Source organism: Pipistrellus hanaki, assembly GCF_964339955.1.
Source record: "Pipistrellus hanaki genome assembly, chromosome: 4".
NCBI classification, from domain to species: domain Eukaryota; kingdom Metazoa; phylum Chordata; class Mammalia; order Chiroptera; family Vespertilionidae; genus Pipistrellus; species Pipistrellus hanaki.
Window position 1 is genome coordinate 100,185,089 of NC_140506.1, and position 12,426 is coordinate 100,197,514.

At 55.4% G+C, this 12,426-nt stretch overlaps 1 protein-coding gene across 1 annotated transcript in view; it reads left to right on the top strand.

The window, feature by feature from the left end:
- The first annotated feature begins 8,465 nt into the window (after positions 1 to 8,465).
- SCNN1B (sodium channel epithelial 1 subunit beta) overlaps positions 8,466 to 12,426 on the top strand; it is a 47,841-nt gene continuing 43,880 nt past the window's right edge. The window contains exon 1 of the mRNA XM_084882733.1: positions 8,466 to 8,507. The gene's annotated coding sequence lies outside the window, so the exon portion shown is untranslated. The remainder of the gene's footprint in view (positions 8,508 to 12,426) is intronic.

Below are 12,426 nucleotides of genomic sequence, written 5' to 3' on the forward strand. Positions count from 1 at the left end.
CACTCTAACTCAAGACCAAAGTCCTATAAGACCCTCTCCCATGTTTTCCTCTAACTCCCCACCCCCGTTACCCTTCTGCACCCCCTTGTTCTCTTCTCCCTGTTCACTTTTCTCCTACTGTTCCTCAAACATGCCACGCACCCTCCCTGCCTCAGGCCTTTGAGCTTGCTATTCCATCGCCCAGATCCCTACAGGGCTGCCTTCCTCAGTCCCTCTAGAATGACGACCCTATTGAAAATTCAACCTTTGCCCTTTCTTCTTTGGCTAAAATTCTTTTTCCTCCATAGAAGTATTACCACCTGAAAGATCATTTTATTTGTTTACTGTCTGTCTTTTCTCACTAGAATGTAAGAATGTTCAAGTGTTTTAAAGTCTCCAGGCCACAACCTGACTTTCTCAGGGTTCCCGGATGTAACTGAAAACCTCAATAGCAAGGTTGCAGAGTTTGTTCCCAGGTCTTCTTCCCCGGGTCCAGTACCAGGAGCTGATTACATTCCCCACCGCGACCAGTAGGGAGATATCACTGGAAAGGTATGTGCCCTGAGTGACCATGTGAGCCCTGAGCGCCAGCCTGGCTACGCCCCGTGTAATCTGGGCTCTGTGGTTGGGTTTCTGGGAACAAAGTAAAGACTACCGGGCTTGGCAGTGGCCAGAGGCCTTTGTGGCAGGCCGGCCGGGTGGAGGGAAGGCCAAGAGGAGGTGGCGGTGCACTGGAGGCAGAAGCCCACACTCCAATGCCCTTGGGTGCAAGCCCGCTGGCAGGCTGGCTGCCCACACTGGGTGCCTGGGAGTGGAGTCATGGGGAACCAGAGATCCAGGCCAAGCAGGAATGGAGGCCCTGTATCGTCACACCTCCTGACTGCTTATTTTCCAGGAAGTTGGCTTTCAGGCACTATTTCCTCATTTTTAAACATTGGTTCAAAATTGCTAAGAACATCATGTGATCTGAAAACTAAGCCTCCCATTCCCCATTACCCCCTCCCCCCTTTCCAGGACAACCACTTCACAGCTCTGCTATGGAGCGAAGACTGTAAGCACGGGACCTGGTTCAGGGAGACTGGCTTCGCCACACATTGGCCCAGTTCCTTGACATCTGCAAAATGGGAACAAAATAGAACCTACCTCATAAGATCACTTTGGAGGAGCGTTAGCAGGTGCCTGGAAAACAGTATTTACTGTAGTGATGAGGGGAGGGAGGAGGGGGGGAGCAAAGGAGCTGGGAGTATTGAGGGAAGAGAGGAATAATAAAGGGCACCTATGGCGTCAGCTGGTATGTGTGGCAGGGGAGCACCTGAGCTTACTGGGGTCTGGGGTGCTCAGACTGAAGATCCAGGACCCACTTTGGACCACTGGGTCCAGGTAAGGATTCTGCCAACAAGCCAGAGACCCAGCTCCCGGGGCCTCCAGACCCATGGGTGGTGCTGCATTCCTGCGAGCTCCGTCTCAGGGGATGGCACAGGGCCCAGCCGCGCTGGCTGAGTCTAGCTGCAGGACTTCACATCTGTGCTTGCACTCCTTGGTCTTATGAGTTTGGAGCCTGACATTCCAGCCTGTCAGGATCGGATGGTTTGGAAACCCTTTCACCAGAACCAGTTAGGAGTCTTCTGGTTGCAAACAACAGTTACCTCAATCCAAGATGGCTTAGCCAAAAGGAAATTTATAATCTCACACACTTAAAATGTCTAGGGGTTGGGCTGGTTTCAGGTATGTCTTGATGTGGGTCAAATGGTGAAACCAGGATCTGGTTGCTCTGTCATCTTTCTGGATGGGATCCATCCCTGTCCAGCCGCTTCCCAGCTACAGTCCACGCCCAACAACCCAAAGCAGGCGGGACTCCCCAAGCCCTTGAGAAAACATCCAAGAAAACTTCCCTGTGCAGTTTCACCAGTTATGGTCAACCTGACGTGGGTCATGCTCCCTTCTTGGACCAACATCGTAAGAGGATAAAATGTGCTGATTTCTAGGCCTGGCTGGTATCAACCCGGAGCAGGGTGGTGACAAATGAAATCAACATCCCAGGATCAAAATATGGACGGGGTGCAAGGAAGGGGTGGAGACCCCGGAGCCAAATCAGGTGCAGTTACCTGAAGTAGGATGAAGGGTTGTTCAGTGCTCCTCGTCCTCCACTTATGGGGGAAAAAAAAAAAAAAAGAACAGTCACCCAGTCACCTTCTCTTTTATGCAAAGCACTATTGAATAGCGGCTCTGAAGTTCAGCCTCTGGCATCGTGATCGCTGGGGCTGGCTTGGCTTCCCCTTGGCTCTTGAATCTCCTTCCCTGACTCATCATCCCCGGGCCTGCCTGACTAAGGGCGCCAGGCCCGTCCTGCCTGGGATATAAGTTCCCAGGAGAGCTTTTCTGTGGCACTTAGAGACCTCCCAAACCAGGCATGCATCTACCCAGACACTGACTGTGCGTAATTCAGCCTCTGTCTTCATCTAGAAAAAGCTTGTGTGTTTTTAATTTGACCAAATGTTCCAAACACCTCGGCAGAGGTCCACACCGACTCTCGCTGATGTCCTTCAGACCAGAGTCCCTGTAACAGGATGGAAAGAAGCGAGTTCAACGTGCAACCCCAAGACAACTCACCTCCCCTCATTCACAAATCCTTAAAATACATACCTTAACCGTCTCAGCCCCGCAGCGGCCGGCCCATATCCCTACACATCCCCAGGACTCCAGCCCCTCCAACGGCAAGCCGCTCACACCAGCACAGCCCCGGAGGAGAGGCACCCCATCACTGTCCAGCAAGAGCACCTGGCCAGGAAAACAGTGCGTGAACAGAGGGAAAACTCCAGAATCACGTGAGTGGAGGAACCATGTGAAATTGCCATGTTCATAGGTCAGTAACAGTCTAACATCAACAACTTCATATGGTCACCCAGGATCTACCAGGCAGTGGTTTTCAGTGTGGCCCACAGACTCCTGTCGGGAGGAGGAATGGCTCCCTACGGCCCTTTCAAGAACATGAGCACAGCAGCCGGTGGCTCCGTGGATAATGCCAGCCTGCGGACCAAAGGGTCCCAGCTCCATTCCTGTCAAGGGCGCATACCTCGGTTGCATGCTCCTCTTGGCCCAAGAGCCTGGTCAGGGCAGATGCAGGAGGCAACCAATCGATGTGTTTCTCTCACGTCGATATTTCTCTCTGTCTTTCCCTCTCTCTTCTACACTCTCTAAAAATGAATGGGAAAATATCCAGGTGAGGATTAAAAAAAGAAGAAGAAGAACACAAGGTCAAATTATTTTCCTAGAAATTCTAAGGTGCTCACTGCCTCCTTCATGTTAGCCTTTGCTCTGACCACAGTGGGCAGAATTCCACAAGCTGGCTTTCCCTGCTTTATTCCAAGTCAACAACGTGCCTGCCTCTTACTAAGCCAGACACTATGCAAAAACACTGAACAATGCCATTCTTCCCACCAAGTTCTTTCCGTTTGGAGCGTATTGTCCATAAAGGCATTTTGTTTGTGTTACTAGGAAAGTCATATTTAAATTTCTGGTAAGCATCCATAGATGTAACCCACATAAACGAAAACTCGTTGGGGTCCTCAATCCTTTTTTAAAGTCCCAACGATTTGAAAACCAAAAACTTTGAAAACTCCTACATTAGGACAATCTATAGAGAAACATACATGAAATGAAGTGGAGACAATCGGAGCAGTAAGAAAGCATATAAAAATGTGGTGACAACACTGAGTTCAGAGACTACAGCATTTTTCAGAGTTCAATTTTTTAAATACAAAAAAAAATAATTAAATAATAATTACTCAGAGCCTCACAACCCATAACAAAATGTTAACATTTTGTAAGAGTTGCTTTTAATCTTTTTACAAATTAATTAATTAACTAAACTTTCCAGCTAACATTAGAATCCCCTTTTTTCCCCATTCCATTTCCAAACCCTCAGGTCACTACTGTTGTAGTTTCCTTCCTATATATTTAATTACTAGAGGCCCGGTGCACAAAATTCGTGCATGGTGTGTGGGGGGGAGTCCCCTCAGTCCAGCCTGCACCCTTTCCAGTCCAGGACTCCTTGGGGGATATCTGACTGCTGGTTTAATAGCCCTCTCACAATCCTGGACTGCTGGCTCCTAATCGCTCACCTGCCTGCTGACCTGGTCACCCCTAACTGCCCCCCACTGCCAGCCTGGTTACTCCCAACTGCCCCCTGCCAGCCTGGTTGCCCCCAACTGCCCCCTATCCACCAGCCTGGTTGCCCCCAACTACAACCCCCCCTGTAAGCCTGGTTGCCCCTAACCCCCCCCCCCCCCATAGTCTGATCACTTCTTACTGTCCCCCCTGCTAGCCTGGTCGCCCTCAACTTCCCCCTCTTCTGGCCTGGTAACCCCAACTGCCCGCCCCCCCCGGGTTGCCCTATGTAGCCTGGCTGTTCAGTCATTTGATCGTCCCTCACTAACCCCCCTGCCAGCCTGGTTGTAGTCAGCCATCTTGTGAGGGGATGGGGGTCAATTTGCATATTACCTCTTTATTATATAGGATAATCTTTTTATAGTATATGTAATTGTCTTATGTTCTTTAAATTTTTACGTGACATAATTCAGACTATACAAATTCATCAGTTGCATGTAAGGCTCTGGCTTAAGACTGCCACCAGGGTTCAAATCCCAACTCTAATGCTTCCTAGTTGTGTGACCTTGGGCAAGTTACTCAACCTCTCTGTGCCCCAGTTTCTTCACCAATAAAATAGGGGTGATCCTGGTACCTATCCCATAGGTTATTCTGAGTTTTGATGTAAGTGCCTACAACAGCATTTCAGAGTAAACCCTATAAAAGTGTTTGCTCTCATTATTATTTCAACCGCTTCCTTTTTCCCTCATGACTTTGAAGTTTATGAACATCCATATACATATATGTGATATGTTTCTTGTTTGGTGTGTATAGCATTTCATTGAATAACCATTTTACATTTCATTATGCTATATAATAAAAGCTTAATATGCAAATTAGGAGACCAGGAGTTCTGCGGGAGTTCGACTGCCTGCTATGACGTACACTGACCACCAGGGAGTGGCACAGAACATCGCAGGCATTGGCAATGTGGCACTGGCAGCAGGCAGCAATGGAGGTGCTGCAGGCCCTAATTGACCCCAATGAATGCAGGACCAGGTCAGGATGATGGAGCAGGTGAGTGGGCAGCACCAGGCCAAGGCGGGTGTGAGCCACTGGTCACCAGGTGGGGGCCAATCACCCTGCTGATCCAATCACCCCACTGCTGCCTGGCTTCCAGGCCTGATGTCCTGCTGATTCGATCCAAGGGTGACCAGCAGCAGCTGGGGCAGTCAATGGGGTGATCGGACCATGCAGGTGGTGACCAATGGCAGCAGTGGGAGCCAAGCAGCCAGGGGAAGGGAAGGAGTACCCAGCCGGCAGCCGGGAAGGGTAGGAGTACCCAGCCGGGACCCTACCAGTGCACAAATTTCATGCACTGGGCCTCTAGTTCTCTACTAAAAATAATGGCAATTAACTTCTTTTTACCTGTAGAGGTTTATACATTTACTAGAGGCCCAGTGCATGAATTTGTGCACAGGTGGGTCCCTCTGCATGGCCTGCAGGGATCGCACTGAAACCTGCAGTCCATTGCCACCTGCAGTGCCTATCTGCTGCTCCCACTCATCCTGGCCCCGCTGTGCCTGCTGCGAGTTTGCACCCAATGCACAATCAGTCCCACTGGGAGAGGCTAGTGCTACCACAGCAGCACTCACCAGCCATGAGTCCTGTACCTGGCACCCTCCTGAGGGGAGTGGCCTGTGGGATTGGGCCAAAACTGGCTCTCTGACATCCCCTAAGGGGTCCAGATTGCAAGAGGGCACAGGCCAGGCTGAGAGACCCCACCGGTGCAACATCGGGGCCAAGGAGGGACTGTGGGAGGGCTCCAGGGCATGTCTGGCCCCATCTTGCCCAGTCCTGATTGGCCGGACCCTAGCAGCAGGAGTGTCTGCCCCCTGTGGTCAGTGCACATCATAGGGCGAGGTTGAGCAGCCTTAGCATATCATTAGCATATTATGCTTTGATTGGTTGAACAGTTGACTGGTCACTGAATGACCGGACACATAGCATATTAGGCTTTTATTATATGCTAGAGGTCCAGTGCACAAAATTCATGCACGGGGGGGGCGGGGGGGGTCCCCGCAGCCCAGCCTGCACCATCTCCAATCTGGGACCCCTCGAGGGATGTCCGACTGCCTGTTTAGGCCCAATCCTACTGAGATTGGGCCCAATCCTAATGAGATCAGGCCTAAACAAGCAGTCAGACATCCCTCTCACAATCCAGGACTGCTAGCTCCCAACTGCTCGCCTGCCTGTCTTTCTGATTGCCCCTAACCTCTTCTGCCTACCAACCTGATCACCCCAACCACTCCCCTGGCAGCCTGATTGATGCCTAACTGCCCTCCCTTGTAAGCCTGGTCACCCCTAACTGCCCTCTCCTGCAGGCTTGATTGCCCCCAACTGTCCTCCTTTGCAGGCTTAGTCCCTCCCAACTGCCCCCCCCCTACTGGCCATCTTGTGGTGGCCATCTTGTGTCCACAAGGGGACAGCCATCATATGCTTTGGAGTGATGGCCAATTTGCTTATTACTCTTTTATTAGATAGGACTAGAGGCCCAGTGCACAAAATCGTGCATGGGTAGGGTTCCTAGGCCTAGCCTGCAATCAGGGCCTACTTCTGTCTCCTCAGCAGTCCCCACTGCCACCCACCCCGGTTTCCTATGGTTCCCCATTCACCATCCAGCGATCAGAGCCTGTAGGAAGTTGGGGAGGGACTAAGAGGTCTGCCTTCTGCCCACTCACCAGTCCCCAGTCCCACCCTGACACCACCCACTCCGGTTCCCCGTGGTTCCCTGTTCATCATCGAGCGAATGGAGCCTGTGGGGGGGGGGGGGGCGGGAGGGACAGAAAGGTGACCAATGCACCTCATAGCGACTGGTCGAGCAGTCGTTCTGGTTGTTATGCTGTTTTGATTGCTGGGCTATTATTATATAGGATGATGATAGTGTCAAATAGTGACTGATGTTCTCCAGCAGGGCTCAGTCTCCCACTGGCTGACACCCCCAATGCAGACCTGTCGACACATTAAGGGGAATTAAGATTGCAGGCAGCCGAAACTGGTTTAGCTCAATGGATAGAGCGTCAGCCTGTGGACTGAAAGGTGCATGGTTCGATTCCTGTCAAGGGCATGTACCTTGGATGCGGGCACATCCTCAGTAGGGGGTGTGCAGATTCTCTCTCATCGATCTTTCTAACTCTCTATCCCTCTCTTCCTCTCTGTAAAAGATCAATAAAATGTATATTTTTTAAAAGATTTATTAAAAAAAAAAAAGATTGCAGGTAGAAGTCAGGTTGGTTATCCGTTAACCTAGAAATGGAGAGATGATCTGGGTTATCTGGATAAGCCAAACACAATCAGAGGGTCTTTATAAGTGGAAGAGGGAGGCAGAGGAGAGAGAAGCAGAGGTGAGAAGGACTTGACCAGACAGTGCTGCTCTTAGGGCAGAAGAAGGGGCCACAGCCAGGGGGTGCAGGCAGGATCCCACGCTCGGCGGGGAGGAGCAGGGCCTCCAGAGGGCCATGGGGCTTCCTCCCACTTCTTGGTTCTAGAGTGTCAGCCTTCTGGTCTCCCGAAGCAGGAGACAGTAAATGTGTGTGAAGCCAGCACACTGGGTTCATTTGTTACAGCAACGAGGGGGAAGGAGCAGTCTCTCAATGGCAGGATGGAGCAGGCTGACAGCTGGGGTTTCCTGCACGGGAGACATGAAGACCCACGTGTGACAGAGATTGGCAAGAAAGTGGCTGAAAGGACCGTTGGCACCTTGAGCTGATGCGGAGAGAGGGGGGAGGGAGGAGTGATTCGGAGGGAAGGTGGGCCGGCAGCAGGGGCTGAGGCGGCTCTGGAGGGCGGCTGTTTGGGTTCCTAACACAGAGGGGGGCTTTAGGGATGGCGGGTCCCAGAGTGACCTTGGAGGGTGGCTGAAGCAGAGGGAACGAGAGAGGCACCGGGAAGCAGAGGTGAGCCAACTCGGAGGTGGGGGGGACCTTCTGGGAATCAGCTGCAGGAGCCGGTTCCCCTGGGGCACCCCCCTGCCCGCCCAGGCTGTGCGGGAAGGGCGCGGTGGCACAGGGCGCGCTCACGGACGCCGGGCGGTGAGCGTTGTCAATGGCTGTGATGAGCCTCCGGGCCGGGGGACCGTGTCTCTAGGACGCGGGCAGGGACTCCGGACATCGCTGTGGCACCGGGGGGCAGATGGATGTGCGCGGTGCGCGTTCGGGGCGGGTGTGGGGTGCGCGTGGATGTGGCGTGCGGGACGGCTCAGTGGGCGGGAGGGGAAAGTGGGCCCGGGGGAGGCGGCCGGGAGGCGGGCCGGTGCGGGTGGCCGGCCGGGCGCCGCCAAGCTCCGCCCGCGGGCGCTCCGGCTTCCCCGCCCCGCGCCTGCCCTGCGCCCGTCCCGGCGCTCCGGCCCCATTCCGCCGCCGCCGCCGCCGCGAGGCCCACAGGTAGGACGCCCCCTTCGCCCCACCCCACCCCCGCCATGGCCTCCGAGGCCCGGGCCGCCGTTTCTCGGCGGGGCGCCTGGGCATCGGGGACCCCGCCTGGCAGGGGAGCCCTGCGGGCTGAGACGAGCCCCGCGGTTCAGGGGGGCGGCCAGGCGGCACTGGACACGGACCGGCGAGGCCCGCGGACTGGGCGTGAGCGCGCTGCTGGCCGCGGTGCCGGGAGCGCTGCGGGGCGGGGAGCGCGGGGCCCCAGCTGCCGGTTTGGACTGGGAGCCCCGCGGAGCCGCCAGCCGCCACAGGTGCCCGGGGAGGGCGGGAGGAGCGGGCGCAGCGCCGAGGGGTCCCCGGAGAGGAAGCGTCACATCGCTGTGACTTGGGGGCCCAGGAGAAGGTGGGAACAGAGGGTGCGCACCCGGAGCGGGACCTTCCCCCTGGGCGCAGCGGGGAAACTGAGGCAAGAGAAGCTCAGGGAAGACGCAGCGAACTTCTGCCATCCGTAGGAAGCACCGCAGCACCCCACTCCATTTCTGCCAAGGAGCACTCAGGTGGGGGGCTGTGTGAAGGCTCCCCCAGATCCAGCCTTCCTACCAGCCTCCAGCCCGCCCCGCCCGCCCCGCCCCGAGGGGACCGCTCCAGGACGCGGTGTGTGCACTGCGGTGCGTCCCGCCCGCTGCGCTTCCTTGAGAGCTGTCCATGCTGCGAGCAAACAAACGTAGCTCATGCGTCTCCACAGCCGCAGAGGCTGCCACTGGCCATGCGCCCTCCTGGGCGTTTAGGTCACAAAAACGGAGGACCGGTTTCTGTTTCAGCTTTTTGTATAAATTGGTGCCTCCGGGTTGAATACGAGTTCTTTGCTCTACTAACTTCACAGGATCTGAATTTGGGGTTCAAAGTCTCCCATGTATGCACACATGCATAACACATGCATGTGTGTGCCCCTGGCCTTCACACATACACATGCACATGTTCATACATGTGTGCACTGCACATGCATAGGAGCATGTATGTGCACCTCTCTGGCTGTGGACGACACCCCTCTCTGTGGTCCCCGCTGAGCCCAAAGACCTGAGACAGCCAGGCCACAAGCTCCGCCTGCCCAGGCCCCAGTGGGCAGAGTCCCTATAGGGATGGGCCCAGTTACCCCCACTCTCCAATGGCAGCCAGGGGCTGGCCACAGGCAGGAGTGTCCAGGGTCCTGCTGGTGTCCACAGGCCTGTCAGGTCTGGGCTGTGAGGAGAGCCTGCTGCCCTGGAGCCATCCAACATGGGCTGGCATGCCCCATGGCAGCCGTGGAGAACAGCTGGAATCAGAGACTCTTGGATCCCTCCCCAGCTGGGCAGTCCCCTCCTGCCCCTGCCCAGCTTGCCCATCGCTGAGGTGAGCGGTGGTGACATGGGGACTGTAGGGGGTCGTGGGAGGAAGAAGCACAGCGTGCAGAGCTCGGTCGGACTCGGCGAGCAGGAACTCTCGGCCTGGGCAGGGCAGGCCCAGCGATGGCGCTGGGGTGGGGTGACGCCAGACCCACCCTATGGGGTCTCGACCACAGTGCCATGCAGACAGGGAATCCTGAGTGCTGAGTGGTCTGAGGGCGAGGTTTCGCTGTGGGGAGCCCAGCCTGGCTCCACGCAGTCCAGAGCGTCAGGGCACCGACCATAGGTGTGCGCTGAGCGAGGCGCAGAGCCACCGCGGGGGCCACGCCTGTGACCCCAGGGCCCACCCTCCTGCCACTCACTGCCGTGCCATCTGAAATGGGCGTGAAGAGGAGCGGGGCGTTTCGCTCCCTGACGGGCTCCAGGCCGGGGCTCCCCTGGAAGGCGCCACAGTCACTCCCTCAGATGTGCCTGGTGGTGTGCGGGTGAAGACACTAACTGCACAGGCCAGGCCAGAGCCCAGCTTGCATGTGGCTGTGGGCAGAGCCCCTCACCTTCCGAGCCCAGATTCCCAGCCCCTCATCTCCCTGAGGCCTGGGAGCAGGCGTCCACAGAACCTGGGCCGAGGCTGGGTCCCGAGGCTGGCCAGAAACAGAGGCTGAGCTGAAAGCAGGAGTCAAAGGAGAAACACACCACCCTCCTCTTCCCTTGTCTCTGAACCACCCCTTTCCCTCGTGTTTAAACAGGAAGGTTTATTAACAAACTCCAAGGCAGGGAACCCCCTCGGAGGTCAGGGCACAGGGCGCCCACTGAGCCAAAGCCAATGGAGTCCTCACTATAGAACAGGCATGGCTACTCACTTCATCTGCACCATCACCCTATCAGGTAGGTACATGATCGACATCATCATCATCACCACCATCACCACCCTCACCATCACCCTCACCATCACCTTCATCACCATCATCTTTACTACCATCACCATCATCACCATCACCCTCACCATCACCACCACCATCTTCACCATCATCATCACCATCACCTTCATTACTTTATTACCATCACCTTCATCACTATCATCTTCATCATCATCTTCACCACATTCATCACCATCATCACCATCATCACCTTCACCACCATCATCACCTTCATCACTATAATCACCTTCACCACCATCATCACTATCATCCCCATCATCACCATCAGCACCACCGTCACTGCCATCCCATCATCCCCATCGTCCCCATCAGCGATATCATAGATACTTACGTGACTTCCCAGTCCCAAGGTCCAACCAGCAGATGGGATAACAGACCAGAAAACATGGCACCGCCATCCCCTAAGAGTTTGGGCTCTAAAGTCTGAAAGACCCAAATTTGACTCTTAGTTCTGACACTTTCTGGCTGTGTGACTTTGGGCGAGTGACATAACTTCTCTGAACCTCAGAGCCCTTGTCTGTAAAATGGGGCTGATCACAGTTCCTGCCTCAGAGGGTCACATGAGCAGGAGCATATAAAGCCCTGGGCCTGGCTCAAATCCTAAAAGCAAAACGAACACAAGGGAGCAGTCTGGCAAGGGGAGCAGCAGTTAAGGGGCCGCTCAGAGCTTTTGGTGGGAGCGGCCGGCAGCTCTGAATGTCGAGGGGCAGGTGCTGAGCAGCCAGCGAGAGAACCCACTGAGGGCCAGCACAGAGCGGCTTGGCAGCTGGATGGAGGGAGCACTCGCGGGCCCTTCTTTCTTCCTGAGAAGCCAGGGTGCGGAGGGATAAGAAGGCAGCTCTCGCCTGGGACAGGGCTGAGAATCAGAGCTGGAGCTGTGATCGACCCGTCTGGAGAGGCCAGGGAGCAGGTCCTTTCCGCTGGACGGAGGAGGTTCCAGCAGGAGCCAGCCCTCCCTGATCCTGACCCGGAGGGCTCTCGGAAGCCGCCAGCAGACTTCCCCCAGCCCCCTTGGATGACATGGTTCTGAATCGCAGTGATGGTTGGTCCTACGCCACCTCCAGGCTCCAGGACCCCAACAGCTGTGTGTGCTCCACAGCTCCGGGGTGTCGTTCACGCAGAATACCTGTGAATGATGCCCCCAGGCTTGTGCGTCTGCTCGGCCCCTCCGGTCGAGGGCACAGAATCTACCTTGGGCGCCAGGTCTGGCTGCAGTTCAGGCGAGCGAGCAGGGTCTGGATGCCACTCCGGACGCAGAGAGCCTCGCTGCCCAAGGCTTGTCCTGAGAAGGTTGTGCCTGGGCATTGGCTGACCGGGGATGCTGATGGTCACAGGTTGTCTTTGACATCGATTATTGAGAGACAATAAGGCAACTGGTTGTAAAAGCAGATCCTGGAGTCGGACAGACATAGGTTCACTTCTGCTCTGCTGTGCGACTGGGCAAATCATCTTCCCTCTCTGTGCCTCAGTGTCCTCCTCTAAAATATGGTTTTTAATAATACACGCGGGTGTGTCCTGTCCTCCCTCTCTGGCGAGTGCCCATGAGAAGGAAACAATGATGCAGGCAGAGCTCTAAGCGTAGTGTCCGCCAGGCAGTTACCTGGCCACCGC